At 40.1% G+C, this 17257-nt stretch overlaps 2 non-coding genes across 2 annotated transcripts; one reads left to right on the top strand and one right to left on the bottom strand.

Moving 5' to 3' along the window:
* The first annotated feature begins 7007 nt into the window (after positions 1-7007).
* On the top strand, positions 7008-7115 carry LOC148562203 (small nucleolar RNA R71). The gene has a single exon (XR_015888335.1). It is a non-coding gene; the product is annotated as a small nucleolar RNA R71 (small nucleolar RNA).
* Positions 7116-14247: 7132 nt separating this feature from the next.
* LOC148562202 (small nucleolar RNA R71) lies at positions 14248-14356 on the bottom strand. Its single transcript, XR_015886992.1, has one exon. It is a non-coding gene; the product is annotated as a small nucleolar RNA R71 (small nucleolar RNA).
* Positions 14357-17257: the final 2901 nt, after the last annotated feature.

The following is a 17257-nucleotide window of genomic DNA, read 5'->3' as shown; positions in this document are numbered from 1 at the left end:
TGTTAGTAAAGGTTGAAGGCCTTTACATCCCTGCTGATTTCATAGTCTTGGATACTGGAAAGGAAGAGGATGAATCCATCATCCTAGGAAGACCTTTCCTAGCCACAGCAAGAGCTGTGATTGATGTGGACAGAGGAGAATTGATCCTTCAATTAAATAAGGACAACCTTGTGTTTACAACTCAAGGATCTCTCTCTGCATCCATGGAGAGGAAGCAGAAAAAGCTTCTCTCAAAGCAGAGTCAACCAAAGCCCCCACAGTCAAACTCTAAGTTTGGTGTTGGGAGGCCACAACCAAACTCTAAGTTTGGTGTCAAATCCCCATATCCAAACTCTAAGTTTAGTGTTGGGAGGTCTCAACAAAGCTCTGCACATCTGTGAGGCTCCATGAGAGCCCACTGTCAAGCTATTGACATTAAAGAAGCGCTTGTTGGGAGGCAACCCAATGTTTATTTATCTAATTTTATTTTTTGTTTTTCATGTTTTCTTAGGTTCATGATCATGTGGAGTCACAAAATAAACGAAAAATTTAGAAACAGAATCAAAAACAGCGGAAGAAAAATCACAAGCACCTGTCTGGCGTTCAACGCCAGAATAGAGCATGGTTCTGGCGCTGAACGCCCAAAATGGGCAATATCTGGGCGCTGAACGCCCAAAATGGGCAGCATCTGGGCGCTGAACGCCAGAATTGCACCCTGGAGAAGAGCTGGCGCTGAACGCCCAGAACAAGCATGGTTCTGGCGTTCAACGCCAGAAATGGGCAACAAATGGGCGTTGAACGCCCAAAATGGGCACCAACCTGGCACTGAACGCCCAGAGTTGTGTGCAAGGGCATTTTACATGCCTAATTTGGTGCAAGGTTGTAAATCCTTGAACACCTCAGGATCTGTAGACCCCACAGGATCATCTCAGGATCTGTGGACCCCACAGGATCCCCACCTACCTCCACTCACTCTCTTCTTTCTTCTCAATCATCCTCTATTCCCAATAAACACTCTTCCCCAAAACCCTTCACCACTCACATCCACCCACTCTTCCCCATAAACCTACCCAATAAACTCCACCTACCTTCAAAATTCAAATCAATTTCCCACCCTAACCCACCCATATGGCCGAACCTTAACCCCCCTCCCTTCCCTATATAAAGCCTTCCATTCTTCCTCATTTTCACACAACACAACCCTCTCTTCTCTTCTTGGCCGAAACACACCTCCCCCCTCTTCTCCATCTTTTCTTCTTCTTCTTCATCTAATTCTTTATTTTTTTGCTCGAGGGCGAGCAATATTCTAAGTTTGGTGTGGTAAAAGCATAAGCTTTTTGTTTTTCCATTACCATTGATGGCACCTAAGACCGGAGAATCCTCTAGAAAAGGGAAAGGGAAGACAAAAACTTCCACCTCCGAGTCATGGGAGATGGAAAGATTCATCTCTAAAGCTCATCAAGACCACTTCTATGATGTTGTGGCCAAGAAGAAGGTGATCCCCGAGGTCCCTTTCAAACTCAAAAGAAATGAGTATCCGGAGATCCGACATGAAATTCAAAGAAGAGGTTGGGAAATTCTAACAAATCCCATCCAACAAGTCGGCATCCTAATGGTTCAAGAGTTCTATGCCAATGCATGGATCACCAAGAACCATGATCAAAGTAAGAACCCGGATCCAAAGAACTATGTTACAATGGTTCGGGGGAAATACTTGGATTTTAGTCCGGAAAATGTGAGATTGGCGTTTAACTTGCCTATGATGCAAGGAGATGAACGCCCCTACACTAGAAGGGTCAACTTTAATCAAAGGTTGGACCAAGTCCTCATGGACATATGTGTGGAAGGAGCTCAATGGAAGATTGACTCCAAAGGCAAGCCGGTTCAACTAAGAAGATTGGACCTCAAGCCTGTGGCTAGAGGATGGTTGGAGTTCATCCAACGCTCCATCATCCCCACTAGCAACCGATCTGAAGTTACTGTGGATTGGGCCATCATGATCCATAGCATCATGATTGGAGAAGAAGTAGAGGTTCATGAAGTCATCTCCCTTGAACTCTACAAAATAGCCGAAAAGCCCTCTCCTGGGGCAAGGCTAGCTTTTCCTCATCTTATCTGCCATCTATGTTACTCAGCTGGAGCTTCCATAGAAGGAGACATTCACATTGAGGAAGAGAAGCCCATCACTAAGAAAAAGATGGAGCAAGCAAGAGAGCCCATTCATGGAGCTCAAGAGGCGCAGGAAGCTCATCACCATGAGATCCCGGAGATGCCTCATATGCATTTTCCTCCACAAAACTATTGGGAGCAAATCAACACCTCCCTAGGAGAATTAAGTTCCAACATGGGACAACTAAGGGTGGAACATCAAGAGCACTCCATCATCCTTCATGAAATAAGAGAAGATCAAAAAGCAATGAGGGAGGAGCAACAAAGACAAGGAAGAGACATAGAAGAGCTCAAGGACATCATTGGTTCCTCAAGAAGGAAATGCCACCATCACTAAGGTGGACTCATTCCTTGTTCTTACTTTCTCTGTTTTTCGTTTTCTCTATGTTAAGTGCTTATCTATGTTTGTGTCTTCATTACATGATCATTAGTAGTTAGTAACTTTGTCTTAAAGTTATGAATGTCCTATGAATCCATCACCTCTCTTAAATGAAAAATGTTTTAATTCAAAAGAACAAGAAGTACATGAGTTTTGAATTTATCCTTGAACTTAGTTTAATTATATTGATGTGGTGACAATGCTTTTTGTTTTCTGAATGTATGCTTGAACAGTGCATATGTCTTTTGAAGTTGTTGTTTAAGAATGTTAAATATGTTGGCTCTTGAAAGAATAATGACTAGGAGACATGTTATTTGATAATCTGAAAAATCATAAAAATGATTCTTGAAGCAAGAAAAAGCAACAAAGAACAAAGCTTACAGAAAAAAAAATAAAATAGGCGAAAAAAAATAGAAAGAAAAAGCAAGCAGAAAAAGCCAAAAGCTCTTAAAACCAAGAGGCAAGAGCAAAAAGCCAATAACCCTTAAAACCAAAAGGCAAGGGTAAATAAAAAGGATCCCAAGGCTTTGAGCATCAGTGGATAGAAGGGCCTAAAGGAATACAATCCTGGCCTAAGCGGCTAAACCAAGCTGTCCCTAACCATGTGCTTGTGGCGTGTAGGTGTCAAGTGAAAACTTGAGACTGAGCGGTTAAAGTCAAGGTCCAAAGCAAAAAAAGAGTGTGCTTAAGAACCCTGGACACCTCTAATTGGGGACCTTAGCAAAACTGAGTCACAATCTGAAAAGGTTCACCTAATTATGTGTCTGTGGCATTTATGTATCCGGTGGTAATACTGGAAAACAAAGTGCTTAGGGCCACGGCCAAGACTCATAAAATAGTTGTGTTCAAGAATCATCATACTGAACTAGGAGAGTCAATAACACTATCTAAACTCTGAGTTCCTATAGAAGCCAATCATTCTGAACTTCAATGGATAAAGTGAGATGCCAAAACTATTCAAGAGGCAAAAAGCTACAAGTCCCGCTCATCTGATTGGAGCTATGTTTCATTGATAGTTTGGAATTTATAGTATATTCTCTTCTTTTTATCCCATTTGATTTTCAGTTGCTTGGGGACAAGCAACAATTTAAGTTTGGTGTTGTGATGAGCGGATAATTTATACGCTTTTTGGCATTGTTTTTAGTATGTTTTTAGTAGAATCTAGTTACTTTTAGGGATGTTTTCATTAGTTTTTATGTTAAATTCACATTTCTGGACTTTACTATGAGTTTGTGTGTTTTTCTATGATTTCAGGTATTTTCTGGCTGAAATTGAGGGACTTGAGCAAAAATCAGATTCAGAGGTTGAAGAAGGACTGCTGATGCTGTTGGATTCTGACCTCCCTGCACTCAAAATGGATTTTCTGGAGCTACAGAACTCAAAATGGCGCTCTTCCAATTTCATTGGAAAGTAGACATCCAGGGCTTTCCAGCAATATATAATAGTTCATACTTTGTCCAAGTTTAGATGACGCAAACTGGCGTTCAACGCCAGCTTTCTGCCCAAATCTGGCGTCCAGCGCCAGAAACAAGTTGCAAAGTGGAGTTCAACGCCCAAACTGGCACAAAAGCTGGTGTTCAACTCCAAGAATGACCTCTCCACGTGTAGACTTCAAGCTCAGCCCAAGCACACACCAAGTGGGCCCCGGAAGTGGATTTATGCATCAATTATTTACTTCTGTAAACCCTAGTAGCTAGTTTATTATAAATAGGACCTTTTACTATTGTATTAGACATCTTTGGAATCATCTTTGGATTATATTTTGATCTATTGATCACATTTGGGGGCTGGCCATTCGGCCATGCCTGGACCTTCATTACTTATGTATTTTCAACGGTAGAGTTTCTGCACTCCATAGATTAAGGTGTGGAGCTCTGTTGTTCCTCAAAGATTAATGCAAAGTACTACTATTTTCTATTCAATTCATCTTATTTCGCTTCTAAGATATTCATTCGCACTTCAACCTGAATGTGATGAACGTGACAATCATCATCATTCCCTATGAACGCGTGCCTGACAACCACTTCCGTTCTACATTAGATTGAATGAGTATCTCTTAGATCTCTTAATCAGAATCTTCGTGGTATAAGCTAGATTGATGGCGGCATTCATGAGAGTCCGGAAAGTCTAAACCTTATCCGTGGTATTCCGAGTAGGACTCTGGGATTGAATGACTGTGACGAACTCCAAACTCGTGAGTGCTGGGCGTAGTGACAGACGCAAAAGGATAGTAAATTCTATTCCAGTATGATCGAGAACCTCCAAGATGATTAGCCATGCAGTGACAGCGCATCGGACCATTTTCACAGAGAGGAATAGGATGCAACCAACGACAAGGGTGATGCCTCCAGACGATTTGCCGTGCTGTGACAGAGCATTTGGACCATTTTCCCGAGAGGATTGAAAGTAGCCATTGGCACCGGTGACATCCTTACATAAAGGCAGCCATAGAAAGGAGTAAGACGGATTGGATGAAGACAGCAGGAAAGCAGAGGTTCAGAGGAATGAATGAATCTCCATACGCTTATCTGAAATTCTCACAATGATTTACATAAGTATTTCTATCCTTATTTTAGTATTAATTTCGAAAACTCCATAACTATTTTATATCCGCCTGACTGAGATTTACAAGGTGACCATAGCTTGCTTCATACCAACAATCTCCGTGGGATCGACCCTTACTCACGTAAGGTTTATTACTTGGACGACCCAGTGCACTTGCTGGTTAGTTATGCGAAGTTGTGAAGATATGTTTAGACCATGGTTCTGTGCATCCGTTTTTTTTGGTGCCATCGCCAGGGAATCAATTTCGAACAATAATTCACAACCTGAGTAACAATTTCGCATACCAGTCTTCCTGAGTCATTAGGGGCATTTCCAAAATATAGAAGTCAATAGGAAATATGAGCACCTTAATGATCACCAGCACGTCCTCAGCAATTCCAACCACAGAGATAATGCTTTTATCCGCTAAAATAAAACGAGCTGCCGAGCTTTTTACGGGAGGGGGCCTCAAAGCATCATATACAGACAATGGCATTATACTAACACACGCTCCTAAATCACACATACAGTCAGAAAATTTCACACCATCTATAGTAATAGTAAACATGCATGGACCTGGGTCACTACATTTTTCAGGTATATCACCTACCAATGCAGAAATGGAACTACTTAGAGGGATGGTTTCTAAATTCTGTAATTTATCTTTATGCATGCACAAATCCTTTAGAAATTTAGCATATTTAGGTACCTGCTGAATGGCATCAAAAAGTGGAATGGTTACCTTAACCTTTTTGAATATTTCTACAATTTTAGGGTCTAGTTCCATCTGCTTTCTAGACTTCCTAGCAAGGTGTGGAAATGGGATAGGAATGGGGCCACTTGTAGCTTCTGCATCCCTTGGTGCACCATTCCTTGGTTGAGCTGCTTCTTCTTCAACCAAGTCTTGTACTACATCCTCTTTTTCAGCATCTTCTGCCTCCACCACACCTTCAACTTGTATATTTTCCTCTGAACTTGGCTCCTCATGATTCCTCTCTTGTAGTGTGGTTTCGAACCTCAAAGTGATGGCATTGATGCCAACCTTGGGATTGGGTATAGGTTGAAAAGGAATTGTACTGGAACTTGAAGGTTGAGTGTTGGAGGTGCTGGACGATCCCATCTGGGAGACGAGAGCTTGTATAGCAGAAGTCAGACCATTAAGTGTGTTTTCCATGGTCGTTTATCTTTGTGCAAGAGAGTGAAGCAACTCGTCATTGGGAGAGGAAGATGGGTAAGTGATTTGAAGGACCTGCTATTGGTTGTTCTGAGGCGCTTGGGACTGTCTTTGGTGAGGTGCTCTGTAAGGCTGGTTTTGGTTCTGCTGTCTGTTATTGTTGTTCCACCTCTGATTTCCATTGTTGTCTCTGCCTCCTCTGTTGTAGTTGTCCCTCCAACTTTGGTTGGAATGATCTCTCCATCCCTGGTTGGAATTATCTTGCCAACCTTAATTGTGGTTTCCACCTTAGTTGTAATTGCCGCCTTGTTGATTGTATCCTTGATTCAGGAGGTCATAGAAATTATGAGTAGCCACCAAGGTGTTGTCTTCTTGTTGGAGCTGCGGGCACTCATCAGTGTAATGAGTGTAATCAGCACATATTCCGCATACTTTTTGGGGGACTAACTGTAGACTTTGTTGTGGTGGGGGAGGCTGAGGTTGTTGTTGATTTAGCTGTATCTGCTTCAGTAGGTTGGTCATCTCACATATAGCCTGTGTGAAAGCAGTAGTCTCACTGCTAGAAGAAACCTCTGCAACAGCCTTGGGGTGGTTGTTCCTGTGCCTGTGATTCCGAGTGGACTCAGCTAGGTCGCTGATCAGTTGTCACGCTTCATCTGCGGTCTTGTACTTTTTCAGAGAACCATTACTTGCACCATCCAATGTAGTCTTATCCCGAGGCTTCATGCCTTGAGTGAAGTAGCTGATCAACACCAATCTGTCAATCATGTGATGGGGGCATGCGTCCAGAAGATTCTTGAAGTGCTCCCAATACTCATAGAGAGTTTTTGATTCGCCTTGAACAATGCAGGAAATCTCTTTCCTTAGTCTATCTGTAACTTCAGCTGGAAAGTATTTTTCCAAGAATTCTCTCCTGAGCATATCTCAGTTGGTAACAGTTGCTTCAGGTTAGGAGTAGTACCACTCCCTCGCCTTTCTCTCAAGTGAAAACGGGAAGGCGATTAGCAGAATAGAAGTTTCATCTGCACCATGACGCCTGACAGTAGAACAGGCTGTCTGAAAATCCCTGAGGTGCTTGATAGGCTCCTGAGCAGGTAAGCCATGAAACTTGGGCATCAAGTTAATTAGTGCAGTCTTTAGTTCAAAATCTGTAGCCAGATTTGGGTGACGCGCTTGATATGGTTGCAGAGTAAAGTCTGGGGCTCCAGCTTCCTGGAGAGTGATCCTCCTGGGTGCTGCCATGTTACCTGCACGTAAATCAACCGAATTAGTAGAAAAGGAGCTTGTTTCTTCCTCAGATGGCGCTTCGGATTCGCCCTCTGACGAGACTAGTGAATTGATAATAACCACTTCACCACCCTCAGAGGCTAACCTACGCCGAGCTCACCTAATACATGAAAGAGTTCTCTCAATTTCAGGATCAAATGCGGCTAAGCTCGGATCAGGCAACGAACGCGTCATTCAATGAAAGAGACATACAGCTCATGGTAATAAAATAAAATAAAATACGCGAAAATTAAAAATATGAACACTAACTAATAATTTAGCACAAAATTGCAACTCCCCGGCAATGGTGCCAAAAATTGATGCGTGCAGAAATCGGCCGATTAAGAAATTATGATATAAGAACAGCGTTGTAAGTACAGTTCTTAACCAGCTAAAATTCGCTTATCAATTTAGAAAGGGTGTCACAAAATTAGAATAAAAATACTGGGAGTATGAATCTCAGGTCGTCTCCCAACGAGTTGACAAAAGGGTGCTATCTTATTAATCAGGAGTTTTCCGAGAAATTTTAAGAGTTGAATGACAGAAAATAAATAATTGTAAATTAACACAGTGAAAATTAAAAGAGATTTATATATTCGAAATAAAAAAAGCCTTGACTGGGGGAATGATTAATTGGAAGTTCTTTCCTTGTTGGAATTCTCTCAAGTGTAGTATAAATAGGTTGTTATTTTCACTTAGTTAACCCTTACTAAATAAAGGAAAGTCAAGTGATTGAGCTAACTCTTATTCGCAAATCCTAGTCCTCTCTCTTGGGAAGGTCTAGCGTTAGTAAATAGAGAGTTAGCCAACAACTTCCAATTTAACTAATCACTTGAGCATTCCAACTCTAGGGTCTCCATTTAATCAACCCCCAAGACAAGTTGGGAGTCTACTCCATTGACATGGAAATTAATTGCACAGAATTAAAAAGGGAATAGAAGGAAAACATGATAGACAATAACTACAATTTAATTAAAATTAAAAGTAATCTTTTGCATTAATAAATTCTAAAAATAATCCAATTATAACTCTGAACAAAGATTAAGGACATGGAAGAGTAAGGGAATAAGAAAACAAACTAGAATAACAACTTCAGCAGAGGTAATGACTCTTCTCAATATCCCAAGAAAAAGCATAAAACTAATAAACTATGAATGTGTAGAAAACCTAGAGGAGGGTAATTTCTCTCTAAGATTCCAATCTAAAAACCTAAAAACTATGCTAATGAGAATGTGTGTTTGAGTCTCTGCTGTTTCTTGGCTCTAGTCTGTGTTTCTGGGTCGGAAACTGGGTCCAAACTCGGCCCACAATCGCCCCCAGCGTTTTCTGTGTTTTCTGCAGATCACGCATGTCATGCATGCGCGTCAGGCATGCGCACATGCCGTCGTGCAAAACTCCAATCCACGCGCACGCGTGAGCCATGCGTGCGCGTCGATGCTCGCTGGTTATCTCCTTTATTTCTTGTGCTTCTTCCATTTTTTGCAAGCTTCCTCTTCATCCTCTAAGCCATTCCTGCCCTATAAAGCCTGAAACACTGAACACACAGATCACGGCATCAAATGGTATAAAGAAGAATTAAAATACACAAATTAAAGGCTTAGGAAGCAAGTTTTCTACCATAAAACAAAACTAGGAAGGAATTGTTAAACCATGTAATTCGTATGAATAAGTGTGCAAAGACTTGATAAAACCACTTAATTGAGCACAAGATAAACCATAAAATAGTGGTTTATCAGGTAAACAGATCAAGCATCTTATTCGAAGCTTCCCAAGGCCACATCGAAGTCGTAAGACATCCCAACCATATTCACACCAAAATATGGATTAGCAAAATTGGCTCCATTATCAAAGGGATCAGAATCGACCTTCATTTCTTGGTTTTCATCATCGAATTTTAATCGCCCTTCCATGATAGTTTCTTGTATCAAATACCTGAAACGGACACAGTTATTAGTCGAATGACTAGTTGCTTGATGAAACTTACAATAAGGTTTTCTTTTTAAATCTTTTACTAAAAGCAAAGTTCTGCCTTCAGGTAAAACTAACTGTTTATCTTTAAGCAACACATCGAATATCTGATCCGATTTTGAAATATCGAAACTATATCTTTTCCCACTTTTCTATTTTAAATCATTCAACTTTTCCCTATTTGGGATTTTCTTAAGCAAGGAACAAACGTAAGGTGGACATTTCTTAGGTTCAGCTAAATCAACTTCTGCTTCCCAATCGAACTCCTTATCAGAGGATTCCATTGCCACATAAGAAACTTTCTCCTTTTGAGAGAAAGATTTACTCTTTAACATCCTTTCATCACTTTTATATTTCTCTTTTTCTTTTTTTAGAATTTCAACCTGATGGACCCTTATAGCCAAATGAGCTAAGTCAGGTATATGAACATTAAGCAACTTTTGTCGCATATAAAATCCTAACCCCATGATCGCTATCTTTACCACTTCGCTTTCAGGAGAGAGACATAACATCGACTTCTAGCGTTTTTGAAACAAATCATGAAATCATCGATGGTTTCACCATCTTCACGTGTCAAAGCCACTTAGTCGGTAACTGCCACATTTAATTCTCCCCGATAAAATTGGGCGTGAAAAGCGTTCTCTAACTGAGCCCATGTTATTGAATTCGGTCTGAGATTTGAAAATCAAGTAAAATCATTCTTTGTTAATGATGAAGGAAAAAACTTCATTTTCAAATTTTCATCATTAGCCAAATTCTAATCCCGACCAAATATCGAGCAACATGTTCAGTAGTTGACTCCCCAACTTCTCCAGCAGACTTTGTAACTATCTTAGGGTTTCTCACCCCTCTTGGCACTTCATACATTTGAACATTGTGAGGAAAGACTGACATAAAATGAGGTCGGTTCACAAATCCTATATTAAATCCAACCCGATTAAGGACATCTTCCACAATTCTTGTGACTTGATAACGCTCACCGACTTGGTTAGCATGTAATCGAGCCAAAACTTCGTCAGCATTTTGACCACGAGGAATTAACTGAGGATTTTATCTTCCCCTAAGATCATTTTCATTTTGAAACAAATTTTCAAAATCCTCGTTAGATCCCCTTGCATTCTGCCTTTCCCCTTCATCATAATCAAAGATTCGAGCAATTCGTTCGACTTGCCTCGCAAGATGATCAAACTTTGTTTTGTGATCAGCCATCATGGAATTCAGAATTGTAGTCATTTGTTGAGTCAATAAATTGACCAAATCATGATGACTTTCTTCTACATGTTGTCAAAATGCTGCTATTGAATTAGAAGAATTCGATGTAGAACCCACTTTATAATCTCGATAATACTCGGGATGTTGTTGTGGAATCTGAACATTATTTACTCCACTTGAACCTCCAAATCGGATCGGAGAGGCAAAGCCACTTACTGGTGGCGTATAACCTAGAGGAAGGCGAAAAAGGGGCCAAGCAGCAGTTACTTGGGTGATGAGCGGATATTTTATACGCTTTTTGGCATCATTTTCATATTGTTTTACTTATGTTTTGTTTAAGTTTTATTATGTTTTCATAGGTTTTAGTGCAAAATTAATATTTTTGGATTCTACTTTGAGTTGTTATGTTTTATGATAATTTCAGGTAATTTCTGGCTGAAATTGAGGAGCTTTGGCAAAGTCTAATTCAGAGGCAAGGAAAGCGTAGCAGATGCTGTCAGAATTTGACCGCTATGCACTCAAACCAGCGTTTCTGGAGCTACAGATAACCAAATGACGTGTTTTCAACGTCGTTGGGAAGGTAACTTCCATAGATTTCGAGAAATATATAACAGTCTATACTTTTTTCAAAGGAGTCTGCCCATACTGGGCGTTGAACGCCAAGGAGCTACCCCTGGCTGGCGTTCAACAACCCAAAGGAGACCCAAAGCTGGCGTTGAACGCCAATCACCCCCCTTTTGGGCGTTCAATGCCCACCAAGACACAAGGAAGCGCCAATCACCCCCTAAAGAGCGCTCAACGCCCATTCCTCAAAGTTGGACGCCAAGCTCAGCCCAAGCACTCAACCTAAGTAGGCCCAAGGATGGATTTCGCACCTCTAATCTATTCTATCATATTTTGTACTTCTTAGTTATTAGATTAGTATATATAGGAGAAGATCACCCATGTTTACCCATGTTTAGGATCTTCTACCTCACTTTTACCTTTACACGTTTTACTTTCTCTAAAAGTATGAGCAACTAAACCTCCTAAGTTAGGGTTAGGAGCTCTACTAATTCTCATGGATTAATAATATTACTGTTCTATTTTATACACGTTTGATTCCATTCTCATCTTTGTTCTACATGGATTCTGTGTGAGTCCTGCCCGGATAGCATTGAACCACAAGCTAGAGAATACACTGTGGATTCCAAGAGTGTGCCTGGGCGACTTTGGATATGTGACATATAATCCCGTTGACCGTGGGTTACTGAGGTTTCTGTGGCGTCAAGGCCAGAGTATGAGAAGCAGCATTCCCTGATCCGAAAGATCCGACCTTGTCTATGGCATTTTGAGTAGGATTACGAAGGGGAGTGGATTGCTTAGGTCTTCACCTTCAATTGTAGCGGGAAGCCATGAGTTAAGTTGATGAGGATTCTACATGAGTTGCTCGAATATGGTGGACTGCTATGGTCTAGAAGAGACTAACTTGATGAGGATGCTACATGAGTTAGTCAATTACGACTGCCATTAAATGAATCATTCGTTGTTAAAGTAGACAGTAAGAAAAGTTAATCCAGAAGGAATACGCATCTCCAAAGCCTTAACTAATTATCCATCATTGCTTTTACACTAATCTGGTATTTTGTTCTTATTATTTCATTTATGCTTCTTAACAAACAACTATCTTTTCTAATCGCCTGACTAAGATTTACAAGATAGCCATTGCTTGCTCAATCTGACAATATCCGTGGGATTCGACCCTCACTCACCTGAGGTATTACTTAGATGATCCAGTATACTTGCATTGCTGGTTCAGTTGTGCGGAGTTCAATTTCGCACACCAAGTTTTTGGCGCCATTACCGGGGATTGTTCTGAGATTGACAAACTACCGGACTATCTTGTTACTTAGATTAGGTACTTTTTAAGGTTTATTTGCTCTTTTGTTTGTGTCTTTTGTTTTCTTTTTCAAATTCTTTTTTTCAAAAACCTTTTCTTTTCTTTAGTAATCTTTTTCTTTGTTTGAGTCTTGTGTCAGTTTTTAAGTTTTGTGTCCATTTTTGTGTTTTTCTTTCATTTAATTTTTCGAAAATTTTCTTGGTGTTCTTTCTTGTGTTCGAATTGTTCTTGGTGTTTTTCTTTGTTTGATCTTAAAATTTTTAAGTTTGGTGCCTCTTAGTTGTTTTTCCTTTAATTTTTGAAAATTAGTGTCCTTGGATCTTAAATTTTTAAGTTTAGTGTTTCTTAGTTGTTTTTCTTTAAAATTCGAAAATCAAATTTTTTTTCTTATCTTTCTTTAATTTTTCGAAAATCTTGACTAACTTTCCCTATCTTCATTTAAAAATTTTAAGTTTGGTGTTTTCTTGTTAGTAAAGTTTAAATTTTGAATTTCAAATCTTATCTTTTCATATCTTTTTCAAATCTTTATCTTATCCTTCTATCTTTCTTTAAATTTAAAAAATCCTATCTTATCTTATTTTCAATTTTTAAATTTCAATTTCAAAAATTCAAAAATTTAAAATTTCAAAATTCAAATTTCAAAATTCAAAATCAAATCTTTTTCAAAAATCAAATTTCAAATCTTATCTTTGCGAATCTTTTTCAATTCTCTATCATATCTTCTTGCTTTAAGTCCTTCCTATCTTATCTTCTTTTTAATTTTAAAACTTTTAAGTTTCAAATCTTTACCTTCTTTTAAAATTAGTTAGTTAGTTACTTATTTTATCTTATTTTAATTTTAAAAGTTTGGTATCTCTCTAATTCTTCTCTCTCTCTCTCTCTCTCTTCTATTTTCGAAAAGTTTCTACTTCTTTCTCTCTCTCCTTTTTTGAAAATTCTTACCTATTTCTCTCTCATCTATTTTCAAAAAAATATTCTTTTTTTTCTATTTATTTTTTTGAAAACTCCTTTAACCTAAAAGATATCTTTCTTTTCTTTTCTTCCCTTCTAACCCTCTCAAGGGACCTCTATACTCTGACATAGAGAATCATTTTCTTCTTTTCTTCTTGCATTCTTGCTTCTTGTTTATGAGCAGGAACAGAGATAAAGAACCTCTCTTTGATCCTGACCCTGAACTTGAGAGGACTCTAAGGAGGCGTTTACAACAAGTAAGAGCACAGCACTTTGGAGGAAACCTCACAGAGCTTTTCGAACAAGAAGCTAAAAATACAGACATGACAGCCAATCTTAATGGTGGAGGAGACGCAAGGAAGGCCCTAAGTGACTTTACTGCACCCACTTCTGACTTCTATGGAAGAAGCATCTCTATACCTGCAATTGGTGCAAATAACTTTGAGCTGAAGCCTCAACTAGTCACTTTAGTTCAGCAGAACTACCAGTTTCATGGACTTCCACAAGAAGATCCCAACAGATTCATCTTTGATTTCTTGTAGATCTGTGATACTGTCAAAACTAATGGAGTGGATCCTGAAATCTACAAGCTTATGCTTTTCCACTTTGCTGTAAGGGACAGAACTAGGTTATGGCTGGATTCTCAGCCTAAGAAAAACCTAGACTCTTGGAAAAAGGTGGTCAATGCATTCTTGACCAAGTTCTTCCCACCTTTAGAAGCTGAGCAAGCTCAGGGTTGAAGTTCAAACCTTCAGGTAGAAAGATGGTGAATCCCTCTATGAAACCTGGGAGAGATACAAGCAATTGATCAGAAAGTGCCCTCCTAACTTGATTTCGAACTGGACCATCTTAGATATCTTCTATGATGGTCTTTCTGAGATGTCCAAGATGGCATTGGAACACTCTGCTAGTGGTTCACTCTACTTAAAGAAAATACCTGAAGAGGCACAGGAACTCATTGACATGGTTGCTAACAACCAATTTATGTACACTTCTGAGAGAAATCCTATAAATACTGGGGTGGCTCAGAAGAGAGGAGTCCTAGAGATTGACACTCTGAATGCCATATTGACTCAGAACAAGATTCTGACCTAACAGGTCAACATGATCTCTCAGCATCTGACTGGATCACAAGCTACAGCTGACAACACTCAAGAAGCCTCCTATGAAGGAGAGGCATATGATCCAGATCAACCCATGATGGATGAAGTTAGATATTTGGGAAACTCTTCAGGAAATCCCAATAATGAGCCTTATGGAAACACCTACAACCTATCATGGAGGAATCATCCCAACTTTTCATGGAAGGATCAACAAAAGCCTCACTAAGGCTTCAATAACAATCAAGGTGGAAGAAACTAGAATAGGTTTAATAATAAACCATTCCCATCTTCTCAGCAATAGATGGAGACTTCTAGGCAAAGCCTCTCTGACTTAGCCACTATAGTCTCCAATCTCTCTAAAACCACTCATATTTTCATCACTGAAACAAGATCCTCCATTAGGAATTTGGAGGTACAAATTGATCAACTGAGTAAGAGGAAGAGAATACCTGAGACTCCTCTTAACACTCTTCCAAGAGAAGAGTGCAAGGCCATCACTATAGAAGTTGAGGCCGAAACTGAAAAGGAGAAGCTGGGCGTTCAACGCCCAAAGAGGAGCAGTTGGAGGCATTGAACTCCAGCAATAGAGTAGAGGCTGGGCGTTCAACGCCCAAAAAGGGACAACTCCTGGCGTTGAACGCCATAATAGGAGTAGCTGGCCATTCAACGCCCACTAAGGACTCCTTTGTTAAAGAACTAAAAGAAACCAGAACTCATGAGGAGACCATAGAGGTTCCCTTAAGTGCCTGGTTGCAGATTATAGAATCTGAAGAATACTCCTCCTCTGATGAGGAAGAAAAAACTAGGAAAGAGAAAATTGCTCGGTACCTAGGGATTCTGATGAAGCTGAATGCCAAATTATTTGGAAAATAGACATTGAAGGAAGAATCTCCAGTGCTCACCAAGGAACTCAATGCCTTGGTTCAGAAGAAACTACCTCAGAAGCTGTCGGATCTCGGACGCTTCCTGATTCCCTACACCATAGGGACAATTATTTTTGAGAAGGCTTTATGTGACCTAGGGTCAAGCATAAACCTCATTCTTCTCTATGTAATGGAGAGGTTGAAAATCTTTGAAGTGCAAGCTGCCAAGATCTCATTGGAGATGGCAAACAAGTCACTAAAAAGGGCATATGGCCTGGTAAAGGATGTATTAGTAAAGAATGAAAACTTTTACATCCCTGCAGATTTTATAATCTTAGATACTAGAGAGGACGAGGATGAATCCATCATCCTTGGAAGACCTTTCCTAGCTACAGCCAATGCCTTAATAGATTTGGCAAAGGGAGAGCTAGTTCTGCAATTATGGAAGGATCACATCTTATTTAAGATGTCCAAACCTAACTCCTTCCCTAAGGGAGAGACAAACGTGCAACACTTAGTGTTCCAACCCCCTCTCTCAGTGCAGAGCTATATAGAGCCCCTAAGCACCAAATCTAAGTTTAGTGTTGTAAAAACATCATCAAGCACTGAGAATAAAGGTACTAAGAAAAAGGTACCTAAAGGCTAGAGGGATAAAAAATCCCTACTGAAGGCCTCTCACCTGGCATGAGAGTTGTCTTCATATACAGCCCAGTGATTCCGCACACTGTGAACAAGATCCTGTCTCTAGAACACGTGGAACTCATCCATGAGAGCTAATTGTCAAGCTAGTGACGTTAAAGAAGCGATTGTTGGGAGGTAACCCAACCATAACTAGAGTCTTCCTGTTTTTCCTTAAGTTTATTTATCTAATATTAGTTTATTTTCATATTGTTTCTTTTGAGTTTGTGATCATGTGTAGTAGTTAGAACAGAGATAGAAACGTTCAGGTATGAAAGCAGCACACCCTGGAGTACACCCTTGCTGGCGTTGAACGCCAGACAAGGAGGCAAGAGGGGCGTTCAACACCCCAATGGGTAAGGAAGCTGGCATTGAACGCTAGCCAGGGAGCAGAGGCTGGGCGTTCAATACCCATGAGGGGGGCAAGGAATTCGAATTTCCTAGCCTCTCAGGATCACTGGGTCCCACAGAATCTTCACATATCCCACATTCTTCCCTCTCTTACTTTTCCTCTTCTCCATATAAACTCTTCCCCATACACCCTCAACCAATCACATCCACATCACCTTTTTCTCTTCCTAACACCCTTCATCACTACCATCAAACCATTTCCACCAACCCCTCCCACTTCAAATTCAAAACATTTTTCTCCCAATTATCCCACCTCATAATCCCTAACACAAACCCCCCTATAAATACCCCCTCCATCACCCCTTCATACCCACACATACACAACCCTCATACACTATAACCCACCCCACTTAGCTGAATCACTCTCTCCCTCTATCCCCACTATTTTCTTCTTCTTCTACTCTATTCTTCTCTCTTGTTCATATTTGCTCGAGGACAAGCAAAGCTTTTAAGTTTGGTGTTGGAAAAGCCTTACTTTTTGCTTTCCACTCACACTTATGGCACCCAAAGTCGGAGAATCCCCTAGAAAGATGAAAGGAAAAGCCATAGCTTCCACCTCCGAACCTTGGGAAATGGAGAGATTCCTTATTAATGCTCATCAAGACCACTTCTATGAAGTAGTGGCAAAGAAAAGGGTGATTCCTGAAGTCCCTTTTAGGCTCAAAAAGAATAAGTACCTGG

This window comes from Arachis ipaensis, chromosome B6, assembly GCF_059453495.1.
Source record: "Arachis ipaensis isolate K30076 ecotype BB chromosome B6, ASM5945349v1, whole genome shotgun sequence".
Classification (NCBI taxonomy): Eukaryota; Viridiplantae; Streptophyta; class Magnoliopsida; order Fabales; family Fabaceae; genus Arachis; species Arachis ipaensis.
The sequence above is the reverse complement of the archived record's forward strand: the minus strand, read 5'-3'. Positions and strand labels throughout refer to the sequence as shown.